The sequence below is a fragment of the Phoca vitulina genome, unplaced genomic scaffold (assembly GCF_004348235.1).
Source record: "Phoca vitulina isolate PV1807 unplaced genomic scaffold, GSC_HSeal_1.0 scaffold6, whole genome shotgun sequence".
Classification (NCBI taxonomy): Eukaryota; Metazoa; Chordata; class Mammalia; order Carnivora; family Phocidae; genus Phoca; species Phoca vitulina.
The window spans coordinates 10899217-10913403 of record NW_022589709.1 but is presented as its reverse complement, the minus strand read 5'-3'; positions in this window follow the sequence as shown (position 1 = coordinate 10913403).

The window sequence follows — 14187 nt, the reverse complement described above, 5'->3', positions numbered from 1 at the left end:
TATCTGGAACTACTGTTTCTATCTGTGATTGGCAATGTCCTGTAACCATGAGTACAACCAAAGTCTCTCTACTTTTTAAGATTTACCTGGATGGAGTCAAGAAATTGTTCCTGTGACTAAATTTTTAGTATCTTTGTAGACTGATCAGAACCTTCTGGTGGGTTGACAGATGAGAAAATATTTTTTTGTGGAATTATTTCCCTTCTGAAAATTATTATATATGATTCTAAAGGTATGAGAGAAGAAACTTTATCTGTTATTGTTCACCATTATATCACCATGACGTTACAATTTGGCACGTCTGAGCATATTGTAGGCACTCAGTAAGTAACTGCTGAATATGTGAATGAGTAAATTTGAATAAATGAGTTAAATAAAAATGTGTTCACATAATCATTAGTTGTTTTTTTTTTATTAATGTCCAAGGAGGAGCACTGGGTATGGTATGGAAGTGTTGAATCACTGTATTGTACACCTGAAACTAATATTACACTGTATGTTAACTAACTGGAATTTAAATAAAACCTTAAAAAATAAACTAAAAAAATGTTTGATTTCAGATCTGCAAGTTATCATATTAGTTTAATCCTTGAAATAATGACAAACAAATTTGCCTCATGATCAAACTTAAACATAAACAAATTTGCCTCATGATCAAACTTAAACATAATCTGTAAATTACACTGGACCTTTGAGTCCAGAAAAATGGCTCAACTCCAAAGAGTCTGGAAATACTTTTCTTGACTTGAGTCTTCTTTTTTCCCCTGACTCAAGCATGAAGTTTCCTTTTCTCTAACTCAAAAACACAAAATTGTAGTGTCATAAAATAGGTAAGAGTTTTTTGGAGTGAACTGAGTGATCAATTAACTTCTTTGACTATAAAACTAACTAAAAAAAAAATTGAAATCTTGTAATGACTTTCACAAGAGGCAAGATCCTTTGAAGCTACTGCTATCAAGAAAAACAACACTAACTTTTGAGCTACTCTTGGTAAACATGGAAATAAGTTGGTGATTCATTCTTATTCAGAGAAAAGCATTTATTTTTTTTAAATGAAAGAAAAGTGCCAACTATAAAATGCCAAAGAGATTAAAAGGGAGTGCAGACGTACATGAGTAGCCTTTAAAAAAGTTACTTTTACATTCCAACCAATTTTCTTTTTTTTGGCCACATGGCATGTATCTGTTTAATATGCATGAAGTTGGCACAAATGGTTTTTTTTTTTTTTTTCTCCCTACTAGCTAGTGACAACCTAAGCATTTGGAATGCACAGCATTTTTCTGTATCCTACGGTATTACAACTAATTACTCATTCAATATTTTAGAATATTTTCTAACTGTAGGGGTTGAATCTTTACATAACCCCAGTATACCACAAGCCATCCCAAACATTGCCTGAAGTTTGTCATTTATAATTTCTTATAAGCAGTGATACCAATGAAAACCACAACATACTAGAGACTAAAAAAGGAGAGACCAAAATATTGAAACTCTCATTAGTTGCTTTAGCTTCCATTAGTTTTTTTTTTTAATATTTTATTTATTTACCTGAGAGAGAGAGTGCTCAAGAGAGAGAGAAGCAGACTCCCCGCTAAGCAGGGGCTTGATCCCAGGACCCCGAGCCAAAGGCAGATGCTTAACCAACTGAGCCACCCAGGCGCCCCAGCTTCCATTAGTTTTTATCTGGCTTCTTTTCAATGTTAAGTATGTGAGTGAGTGTGCATTTAATAGGAACACTAATTTTTTCAAACATATTTTTTGAAAATTTAAATTGTTCTAGAAGAAAATAAATCCTACCTCAGGAATCAACCCTGGCTTTGCTTTCTCTTCTCTTAAGCTAGTTTTACTCTATAATTTTATGTCCTTTGACCTTTAATGTGTTGAAATTCCTGAATTACTTTCATTGAAGCATCTCTGGGTTGATAAGTTGTTCAATCCATGAAATTCTATTTAGGGAGTTAAGGTATTAAAATGATCGGAAAAAGAATATTAGCTTTTACAAATTAAATCCTCTAAACCTTCCATTCTGAAGTACTAAACAGATAAAATTCAATTAAGAGAGTGAAGGCAGATTTTTTTTTAAAAGATTTTATTTACTTATTTCAGAGAGAGAGAGAGACAGAGACAAAGACAGAACATGAGCAATGGAGAGAAGGGAGAGGGAGAGGGAGAAGCAGACACCCCGCTGAGCAGGGAGTCTGAGGCAGGGCTCAGATCCCAGGACATGATCCCAGGACTCGATCCCAGGACCCCGAGATCATGACCTGAGCTGAAGGCAGAAGCTTAACTGACTGAGCCACCCAGGCACCCCAAGAGAGTGAAGGCAGATGGACAACAATGTTCTAAATTCTTATTTTCTATTTGGTCACCAATGGTATCTAGTATCAGTCTGTACAAGCAACCCAGCTGAAGTCTCAGCAACACAAAAGAAAAGACAAAGGAGAAACACGGTGGTAATTGGAAGGGAGTTTTTTAGGGCAGAGCTTCTGGGGAATACTGAGAAGTAGACTTTGATGTCATGACATTAATTCCGGTCAATAAGATCCCTGTTGTTCAAGTACCAAGCATGCTATAAGACGCCCTGGGAGATTACTTCATTCTGTCCTGATATCAAAAAGTAGATAAATTACCTTGTGTTAAACTATCCAATACCTTAAGTGGATTATATTTCAGATGATCACAAAAACCTCTGTGACTACTTTTTTCTCATTTGGTGGAGTTCATAAATGATTATGCACTTTTCCTTGCAGAGACAAAGGCTGTGTTTCCCTTAGCAGAGAAACTGGCATGTATTTTCAACAAAAACTTTACTAAAAGCTTTTAACATGATTTTTAACAAGTATGTAATTTTCACATCTTGATTTTCCATGTTCCTATGCTTTCAAGATGGAGAGCCAAATACCAAGATAGGTAGCTCTAGAGGCAAAACTATCATTCATTTATTTCCTCATTTTTTTCCACTATTCAACGAGTAGTATTAAGCACTAGGCCCTGATCTGGGTACGAGAGATATAGCAGAAAGCAAAACTGATAAATCTAGACAATAAATAATGAAACAAATAAATGCATTATAGAGTGGATGGTTGTAAGTGAAATAAAAAAACAACAACAACTAAGTAAAGGTTAGGTAGCAGGAGAAAGTATAGTAGTCTTACTATAGATGGAGTGGAGGAAGATTCAGAAATCTTAATTGAGGGAGAAAGAAAGCCACAGGACTTTTTAGAGGGCAAAGTTCTTCAGGCAGAGGGAACAGTGAAGAACTGATGTACTTTTTCACCTACACTGAAGGGCCCACATCTCCATTACATATAAAATGCATTATCATGATGAACACAGCTGTTCCACTTCTAAGTATTTAATATAGCTGACATACTTGTATCTCTGTGTATTTTCATTGCAACATTAAAAGAGTGAATGTTAATGTTGAAAACAACCTAAAGCTCTATCAACATTAGGATGTATCAATAAATTATGACTTAGTTACACAATAAAAAACACAGCAGCACTTGAAAAAATAGGTAAATCTATATGAACTGACATGGGAAGACCTCCAAAAATACTGCTTTGTGGAAAAACTAGTTAGAAAAAAATATCTAGAACTTGACTTTATTCACGTTAAAAATTTACAAAAACACACACATTATATATATATATATAAAACTTAAAAATTACTGGATATTTATAAAAATTATAAAAGTAATCTCTGTGGATGAGTTAAGAGCAATGAGAACTTCTGCTTTTTTTGGTATTCTGAAACTGTAAATATATTATAAAAATCCATGTGTCAACTCTCATGAAAAATAATCAAAACAAAAAAGACCTTTTCTAAAAATATATAACTGGTGACATTCTTCGTGCTGGGCTTCTTAGGACAAATGTATTCTTGAAAAACGTTTAAATATTAATATATATTAAATAATTTTATCATATGGATATTCTTACTAACATATGAGTTATTAAACAAAACCTTACACCAGTCAGAATGGCTAAAATTAACAAGTCAGGAAACGACAGATGTTGGCGAGGATGCGGAGAAAGGGGAACCCTCCTACACTGTTGGTGGGAATGCAAGCTGGTGCAGCCACTCTGGGAAACAGTATGGAGGTTCCTCAAAAAGTTGAAAATAGAGCTACCATACGACCCAGCAATTGCTCTACTGGGTATTTTACCCCAAAGATACAAATGTAGTGATCCGAAGGGGTATGTGCACCCTGATGTTTATAGCAGCAATGTCCACAATAGCCAAACTATGGAAAGAGCCAAGATGTCCATCAACAGATGAATGGATAAAGAAGATGCATTATGCATCTTATGCAGCCAGCAAAAAATGAAATCTTGCCATTTGCAACGACATGGACGGAATTTTGCTAAGTGAAATAAGTCAGTCAGAGAAAGACAAGTATCATATGATCTCACTGATATGAGGAATTTGAGAAACAAGACAGAGGATCATAGGGGAAGGGAGGGAAAAATGAAACAAAATGAAACCAGAGAGGGAGACAAACCGTAAGAGACTCTTAATCTCAGGAAACAAACTGAGGGTTGCTGGAGTGGAGGGGGGTGGGAGGGATGGGGTGGCTGGGTGATGGACATTGGGGAGGGTATGTGCAATGGTGAGTGCTGTGTATTGTGTAAGACTGATGAATCACAGACCTGTACCCCTGAAACAAATAATACATTATATGTTAATAAAAAAAATTAAAAAAAAAACAAAAAACCCCACATCATTCTGCATGTCCATAGTACCTTTAATGTAAAAGGTCTTAAAATTTTTAAAGGTAATGAACAACTACATAAAGAGAATACATTTTAGAATTTGAAGAGTGTATTTTAGAATTTAGAGGGTAGGAACTTTACACAGTTGACCAAAAATTGTTTTGATTTTTTTTTTAATATTTAAAGAATGCTAAACATTTTCATCTCAGGCCTACTATACTATTAACCATTGATATTACTAACTATTGGCATTGCTACATAGAGCCCAAGCAATAATAAAAATAGAAAGAAAAATGGGGAACAGTTAAATTATGTAAAACAAATGCAAATTTGTTTTAAGCCTGCTTGCTGGTGCCCTTTAACTTCATATGATAATTAGTTCTAATTAGTGTTTAGTGAATTTATAATTTCATCACAATGTCAAGAGTTAGAACCCGTATTTTTCTTTAAAAAATAAACTATATTCACTTGGGGCTTTTGTTTGCTACCCAAAAACTCAAGGAATCCTTGAAATTTGTTTAGCAATTGGTCATCTTTTGGGTTTTTAAAAATCAGCAACTGCCAAGTTTTACCTGTTCCCATAAACAGCTTTATGTGAGTGGGTTAACACATACATAGTACAAGCCTAAAAGAGCTGATATTCTTTCATAAAATGTGGCACTGGGCAGAAGTATACCAATGGCACTCCAAAGAACAGCTAACATTGGTTTTGATTAAACATCTTAGAGAGGATGGTTGCTGGAGAACATAAGCTAAAAGAATGATCAGGACTTCTGCGAAGCAACAGTATAAATAATTTCTCTCAAGCATTCTGACTTATTATTCTATTAGTGCAGCGTGGTTTCCCTCAGATTTGATTTGTTCCCAGCCAATCAGCATTCTCATGTTCGGTATTCCAATCAGCTATAATTCAGCCAGTATTATGACAGTTTAAGAACCAGCTTTAGAGCTTAATATGCTAGTGTTTCTGTAGCACACATCAGTAAAAGCTGGTGTCCTAATCTGCGGATGGACCTGCTCAACTGAATTGCTAGACACCAATACACCAAGCAGGTGGCTGTGCTCTTAATTAAGTGAAGAACATCCTCCCTGAGGAGCTGGGATCAATTAGATCAGGCTGTCTCTTACAACTGCAGCCACTTTCTTTCTTTCTTTCTTTCTTTCTTTCTTTCTTTCTTTTTTTTTTTTTTCCCCTCAGTGGAGGCTGATTGAGTCTCTAGTAGTGGGGGAGGATGTAGTTCTAGCTCTTCAGAATTTCTAAAAAGTGAGCTTTTCCCAGTGCTATGTCTTCTGAATTCTGTTTAGAGTTGCATATGCATGCACACTCACGTGTATATGTGTTTACTGTTTAAGGAGAAAATGCCAGAGAGGGGTGCTAGGGCGCCCTGGAAATGCATGTCATGTTTTTAGCTTCCACCACACACAGCAATCTAAACACAGATGGTTCTGGAATATCATTTTGTGACGTGAAAAAGGATCATGAGGCTTGTATGTCAGAGAGGCTGATGTTAAAAAGTTATAAAAAAAACCACACACTGAAACCTAAAGATATGAGAGTTCTGAGACTCATAGCCTGGCCTAGCCACTTGTGGCATTTAAGTGACATATGTGAGTATTTTTGCCATAGGCTGGAGATATTTAAGAGGTGGATATCCTAGAAAAGATAGAAGAAGGAAAGGAGAAGGAGAAGAGGAATAACAAAAAGAAGAATAAATCAGTAAAAATGAAGGTAGAAGTGGTAGCAACAAATGCCTTCACCTACAGCTGCTCCTTCTTTTGAAATATATTTCTTCTCTTGCCTGTCTCTTGAATTTGATTGGCAGGTTCATCAGGATGAGAGGAAAATCACCTGAGAAATTAAGGCACTGGTTTCCTTATCAATCACAGTGACAGATAGAATTGACTATGGCTTTTGTTTGTGCGTTGGTTTGGCAAGACTTCTCTGGGTCAATTCCATCTCAGTATTTGCAATTAAATGTCAAATGCAATAGGAAAACAAAATTGCAAGTGGGCATATTAGATGGATTGACCACCATATTATTTTTCTACTTTCATAAATTATTTGAAAACGATGCTCTCAGGAATCATACTGCATGCTTTGGAATATATCAGAGAAAGGAAGAGAAAAATACATGTGTAGATACTGAAAAGAAGCTTTACATAACTTTGCAAACCAAACTATATTCTAACTATATTCTAACATTGTACAAGGTTGACATGCAATGCATAAGAAAGATTTATCTCTCAATGGTTAAAATTCATGTCAGCCCTGGCAGGATAGTTCATGTCCAGGCTGGATCTAGGTTCAGCTGTGTGTAAGTGACACGGATTTTACTAGAATAACTTACAAAAAGCAAAACAGAAAGCTTCCATTTCTAGTGTCATCATTAACATAAAATCTACACAAGTAAATGGCACCAATACTGAGATAAATTCAATTTTGCTTTTGCCATTCATCATGTTATAGTACCCAGGAAAGTACACTATTTTCTTTACAGGAAGTATGTCTCAGTTTTGACATGGGCTCTTTAAAATTGGCTTAGAAAACATTTTTTTTTTTTAAAGCCACCTTTCTTCCCTCCTCTCCACATTATAAAGGCTTTTATAAATATGTTATGCAATGATAAACTCATTGACTATTCGATATCCTGTCAGATGCATAGATCTGACATCTTTCAGAAGTAATAGCCTGATTGGCTGAGGTTTTTGATGTAATTGAAATTGTAGCCTCCAAACTGAAAATTGTTTGATAAATGTGTGTTTTCCCACTTTGCTTAAAAGGAACCTATTATGTGAGCAGCTGCCTTTTGAATGATATTAATGCTAAAGTGAAGCTTTATTATATTACAAAGTAAAATGAAGCCAGCTTTTAATATTAGGCTGAAAAGTATTGTTATGCAGCACGAGGACTGACCTTTGACTCCAGCAAGAAAACTGATTTATAGAACAAAATGCAGAGACACAGCCTTTAAAAATGCCAACACTCTCTTTTTTTTTTCCTAGTGAGGAAAGCCAGGAAGAATTATATATGTAGTTATAATATAAAAGTACCCCAAGGAGTAATACCCTCCAAGGAGTCATCCCAGTAAGTGCTTAAACTTTCCTTAAAGTTGGGTGAAAAGGCCAAATCCACAGGTGGAAAGGCATATTCCATCAAGAAGCTTGGGCCAGGACCCATCTCAATTATTTAGAATAAGTACCAGAGAAATCCAGGCAAAATAGAGCAAATTAAATGGGATCATCACACTTGGTGATCAGGTTGACTTGCTGGAAACACAGGACACATGCTCATCTGGTTTAGGATGGATCATAGCAGAGGGGGGAATTTTGCTGATATCCAAACAGAATTCTCATGTGTGCAGAGGCAAAAAAGAACTTGGTGGCAGGAGGGAGGAGACTCAGTCTACAACAGGTTAGGATTTGCTTTGTACTAATCCACCTTTCCATTGAAATTTCATATCTGACTGACAAATACGTACTGTGGTCAGGTTCTGTGCAATTATGCCCAAAGATAATGTTTTGTCAGCTTATCTCAGTCTGTGTTTTCACTGGCCAGTCCAGAAAGGAGGGGTGTCATGTGCGGCCATGGTTCTATTCAGCAGGGTTACATCAGTATTGTAAAGATGGGCTATCACTAGAAGAAACTCATTGTGAAAGAAGGGGAAATGAGAGTAATTTTTTAATACTCCAAAGTAAAAAGTGCAGTGCTGGTAATGGATTTTAAAAATGAATTCAAGTCAATTTAAATATCATGTTCTCTTAAATATACAATACAATTTCCACATATATGCTATGAGAATCTTCTAAATTGAAGCAAACGTGGATAAAATGAGAGCCACTTGAATTTGCATTGCTTATCAAACAGAGTGAGATAAGCACTATTGCTTTCAGAATTTTAGAGTAGAAAAATGTTTATCTCTGGCTTTGGACTTTTTTTCCCTAAGACTAGCAACAAATGGTGCCAAATTCTACTCTCAGAACTTGCTTTGTACACAATTCTACAGAGTGAAGAGAAAGCCAAAGATCAAAGCTTGGAGCCTTCAAGGAATGTATTAAAATATATTATAAGCTCTTGATTTATAAGATATACAGGATTAAAGCCCCCAAACAGAGCTTCTGCTCCTTATTTTATGATGTTCTAAATATCTTCAGCAGCTTAGTACTGATTTGATTTTACAATTTTGAGTTTCCCCAAATATCTGACCATTATTATTGCCAGTTACTAAAGTTATAACATTGCCATGAGAGAATACCCAAATGTATGTCAAAATCTAGTACCAGTACATTTTGCTTTGTCATGGTGCCCTATAATCTTTGAATGTCCTCTGATTCAGATGACATGAACATGAATCAGGGCCACAAAAGCTTTTTCTGACAAAGGTCTGTTTTCTCTTGGTGCTGTTCATAATTTTTCAAGAAAGAGATGTGTATAAAAATGGAGAAACTGACTAGTGAGTCCAGTTCTGACACATGGCTTAATTTTACCATTATGTCATCTTCTTGGCTTTGAATGAACTTTCTGTCCTTGCTAAATATCCAAAATCCCTCAAGAGACATAATTATTAAATGAGAGATCATATGTAAAATGCTTAACATCTAGTAATTATTGACTTAGCAGAATATAGCTACTTTTCTTTGCAACTAAGAGACAGTCTATACTATTTGACTTTCCCTATATCTGAAGATTCCTGGCATAGATTTTCCAGAAGGACAAAAAAAAGTTGTTTCAGTTGTTGTTGCTATTTTTAAATTATATTTTTGTGTGTGTATTTAAGAAAGATGCTTTTTCTACCACTTCTGCTCTAGAGCAATGAAAAGACATCAAATCTTGTGAAACATTGCTGAACTCAAGCCACTAACTTCACTGCTAAGTCAGAGTCTGTTTCCATCTCTTACGTTTACATCTCAAATACGCATCCCTGCAGAGCTTGAAAAGTTTGTGACTGTTTTCAGACATTCAAATACAGATCCTGTTTGGCAATCAACTTGTTGCTATTGAGAGAGAAGAATCTCATACAAGCCGTGTTTTCTTAATTCTGGAATTCATCTCCCCACTCCCTAATTTCTCCGACTCAAGTTCAGTTTTGGTTTTCTCTGTTTTTTTATTTTTTTTTTCCCATGATATCTAATAGGTCCAAGTAAAATAAATTAGCATATATTAAGTGCTCAAACACATAAAACTTAGCACAAGTGATTAATAAGGACTTAAGAAAAAAGTCGGTATAATTTCAAATTGAAGCACCTCAGTAGATTGAACAATGCTTTGCATTAGACAGTCAGGCCTGTTCAGTACTTTTGGTTCTGGATGACTTTTGTCCTCACCTGTAAAATGAGTCACTTGGGTGAGATACTCTCAAAGATCAAGTGCTGGAATTCCATGATTCAGAGACATGCAATCCTGTTTTGCACCAACGGCCATATTTTTGTATGCACATCAAAAATGAATAACTTTTTCAAGAAAAGCTGCTTCTGCAAAAACCTAGGTTTCTCTGTGTAACCCAGATGTCAGCTGGGCTTATCTTCCCAATCACTTGTATAGATAAGATACACTTTTTTGGGGGAAAAATCCAATTTCCTCAGATTCCTCTATATTCCTAGAGGGCTGACATTCTCAACTCCTTTGGTACCAGCACCTTGCCCTAAGTTCAATTTATGGATCACCCAAATGCCAAACACATGTTACCTTTATTCTATGACACTGGTGTGGAACACAGTTGTCTTCTGAACTTCCATCAAAATAGTGACCCTTACACAAGATTTTTCTATATAGCAGCTTTACTGAGGGTTTAAGAAGGATGGTGGAGGCATTGTATTGTAGCAACAAAACCGACTGGAAATCATACACAGAACATCACTTTTAAAAATGTCTTTGGATATAATTCTTAGCCATACCCTTTTCCCCTCCTTACCTCTCCTAGGTCATATAAAACAGAGCAACTTAGCTATTACTTTATTATCTTATCTCCTATCCAATTGCTGAAAGAGTCTCACCTACTAGTTTAAGAGGCTTCTTAAGGTACTTTCTTAAACACAATTTGCTCTCTAAGGGGAATTCTAGTGTAAGCATGTCAAATCTCTTCCACTATGCCAGATACATATCTAACTCTTTTTTCCTCTCCAATTTTTTAGTTGTTCTAATGAAGCAGCCATAAAAGACATAAATTACTGCCCATGGTTGCACTTTGTTCTTTGGCTTACTCTGTTCTCTCTTATAGGAAGACAAAGAACAGGCTAGAACTATATCCATAAAGAATAAGGTAAAAGAGGACAAATAGGGTAGCAACATGAATCCCTTCTCCTAACACATCTGGGTGTGTGTGTACGTGCCCGTGCATTTGTGTTTCCCCCCAGTAACACCTCTTGATCTGAAATATCCAGTAATTACTCTGTTTTCCACATCATTTTCTTTTTTGCAAGCTGACTGCTACTCTTCTTCGGTCAGAGAATCTTTATCTAAGGAAACACAGGCACCAGCATATCCCATCCAACTGCCACTGGTTCCCAGAGAAGTTGTACAGGCATTTTGTTTTGGTTGCTTTGATTATTGTTTTGGCAAATAGAACCTCATCTGATTGTTGACTCACATTACTGTCTCTAAGATGATTTATCTTCACTTTAGGCTTGAACGACTACTGCCAAGAGCACCTCTCTTTTACTTCCAGATCCTGTGTCTCCTCCCTTCCTGCCTTCCTGGAAAGTTGTTAAGGGTCAGTAATAAAAATTTAAAGTCACCAGGGGAGCTAGCTACTTAAAAAAAAAAGTGGAAAAGAAGTATACCTTTTATTTTCAAAAATTAGGTCTTGAATAATTAGGATAATTCCTAGTATTTAGATTTTCTATAAAACTAACAAAATCACAAAACTGATGTTCACTTGGCTTTTTGCAAAGAAGTGAGAGGCATCCACTTCCTAGTTATAGCAACAGCAAGATTCTGTTTATACCAAGGTTTAGAAAAAATGGAGAAGGGAAATTTCTCTTTGACTTCAATAGACTTTCCCTTCTTCCCCAAGAAGGAGCAAGATTTGCATTAAGAGATTTAGTTCTGACTAGCGCTCTGAGTTGAGTGATGTGTTCTTTTTGACCATAAGGCAAGTATAAGGAGAGAGTACACCTGGGGCTGAGGACAGCTGTGTTACGTTATTGTCAAAGGTAACGATGGCTTAGTATTTATTGATATTTACTGCTCCAAAATATTGCTTTGCATCTTTGAAAATGCTAAATGTCAGAGCAGGGGTATAAAATGAATGCTAAAAGTTCCAACTCTTCTCTTGCACCCTCAAATGAACCTAGAAACTTTGGCAAAGCTACCTTGTATGGGTTCACTCAAGTCAAGCCCATAGCCCCTGAGACTAAAGCAGCTTTTTCCTTATTACATTAATACAAAAGTCAGGGCTTAATGCTATACAATACACTCATTTAATCAACATTTGCCCCAAACTTACTATGTGTGCTTTTCCCACCAGGTGGCAAATCCTTCCCTCTATTCTTTCTCAAGATTCTAATTTGAAACATTATGCTTTTAAAAAAAAGCTAATCTTGCGTTATCTGTAACATTAAATCTATTCCTAAAACTGGTATTACACTATATGTTAACTAACTAGAATTTAAATAAAAACTTAAAAATAAATAAATAAAAATTTAAAAAGCTAATCTTGGAATCTCTTGTTCTATCTCCCTCCCTTTCATAGCATTTAGAATTTTCATTTTTACATACTTAGGTTTCTTTCCCTCTCTATTCTTCTCTATTTCTCTCACAAAAAAATGGAAATGATTGGGGAAAAAAGGGTTTATCTCCTTTAGGATTTTGATGGACTCCTGTCTCACATTTAGGTCTTTCAACCATTTGGAGTCTATTTTTGTGTGGTGTAAGGAAATGGTCCAGTTTCATTCTTCTGCATGTGGCTGTCCAATTTTCCCAACACCATTTGTTGAAGAGACTGTCTTTTTCCCATTGGACATTCTTCCCTGCTTTGTCGAAGATTAGTTGACCATAGAGTTGAGGGTCCATTTCTGGGCTCTCTATTCTGTTCCATTGATCTATGTGTCTGTTTTTGTGCCAGTACCATACCGTCTTGATGATGACAGCTTTGTAATAGAGCTTGAAGTCTGGAACTGTGATGCCACCAGCTTTGCTTTTCTTTTTCAACATTCCTCTGGCTATTCGGGGTCTTTTCTGGTTCCATACAAATTTTAGGATTATTTGTTCCATTTCTTTGAAAAAAGTGGATGGTATTTTGATGGGGATTGCATTGAATGTGTAGATTGCTCTAGGTAGCATTGACATCTTCACAATATTTGTTCTTCCAATCCATGAGCATGGAACGTTTTTCCATTTCTTTGTGTCTTCCTCAATTTCTTTCATGAGTATTTTATAGTTTTCTGAGTACAGATCCTTTGCCTCTTTGGTTATATTTATTTCTAGGTGTCTTATGGTTTTGGGTGCAATTGTAAATGGGATCGACTCCTTAATTTCTCTTTCTTCTGTCTTGTTGTTAGTGTATAGGAATGCTACTGATTTCTGTGCATTGATTTCATATCCTGCCACTTTACTGAATTCCTGTATGAGTTCTAGCAGTTTTGGGGTGGAGTCTTTTGGGTTTTCCACATAAAGTATCATATCATCTGCAAAGAGTGAGAGTTTGACTTCTTCTTTGCCGATTTCGATGCCTTTTATTTCTTTTTGTTGTCTGATTGCTGTGGCTAGGACTTCTAATACTATGTTGAATAGCAGTGGTAATAGTGGACATCCCTGCTGTGTTCCTGACCTTAGGGGGAAAGCTCTCAGTTTTTCCCCATTGAGGATGATATTCTCTGTGGGTTTTTCATAGATGGCTTTTATGATATTGAGGTATGTACCTCTATCCCTATACTCTGAAGAGTTTTGATCAAGAAAGGATGCTGTATTTTGTCAAATACTTTTTTTGCATCTATTGAGAGGATCATAGGTTCTTCAAAAAGTTGAAAATAGAGCTGCCCTATGACCCAGCAATTGTTCTACTGGGTATTTACCCCAAAGATACAAATGTAGGGATCCGAAGGGGTACATGCACCCCGATGTTTATAGCAGCAATGTCCACAATAGCCAAACTATGGAAAGAGCCAAGATGTCCATAGACAGATAAATGGATAAAGAAGATGTGGTATATATACACAATGGAATATTATGCAGCCATGAAAAGGAATGAAATCTTGTCATTTGCAAGGACATGGATGGAACTGGAGGGTATTATGCTGAGTGAAATAAGTCAATCAGAGAAAGACATGTATCATATGACCTCACTGATATGAGGAATTCTTAATCTCAGGAAACAAACTGAGGGTTGCTGGAGTGGTGGGGGGTCGGAGGGATGGGGTGGCTGGGTGATAGACATTGGGGAGGGTATGTGCTATGGTGAGTGCTGTGAATTGTGTAAGACTGTTGAATCACAAATCTGTACCTCTGAAACAAATAATACATTACATGTTAAAAAA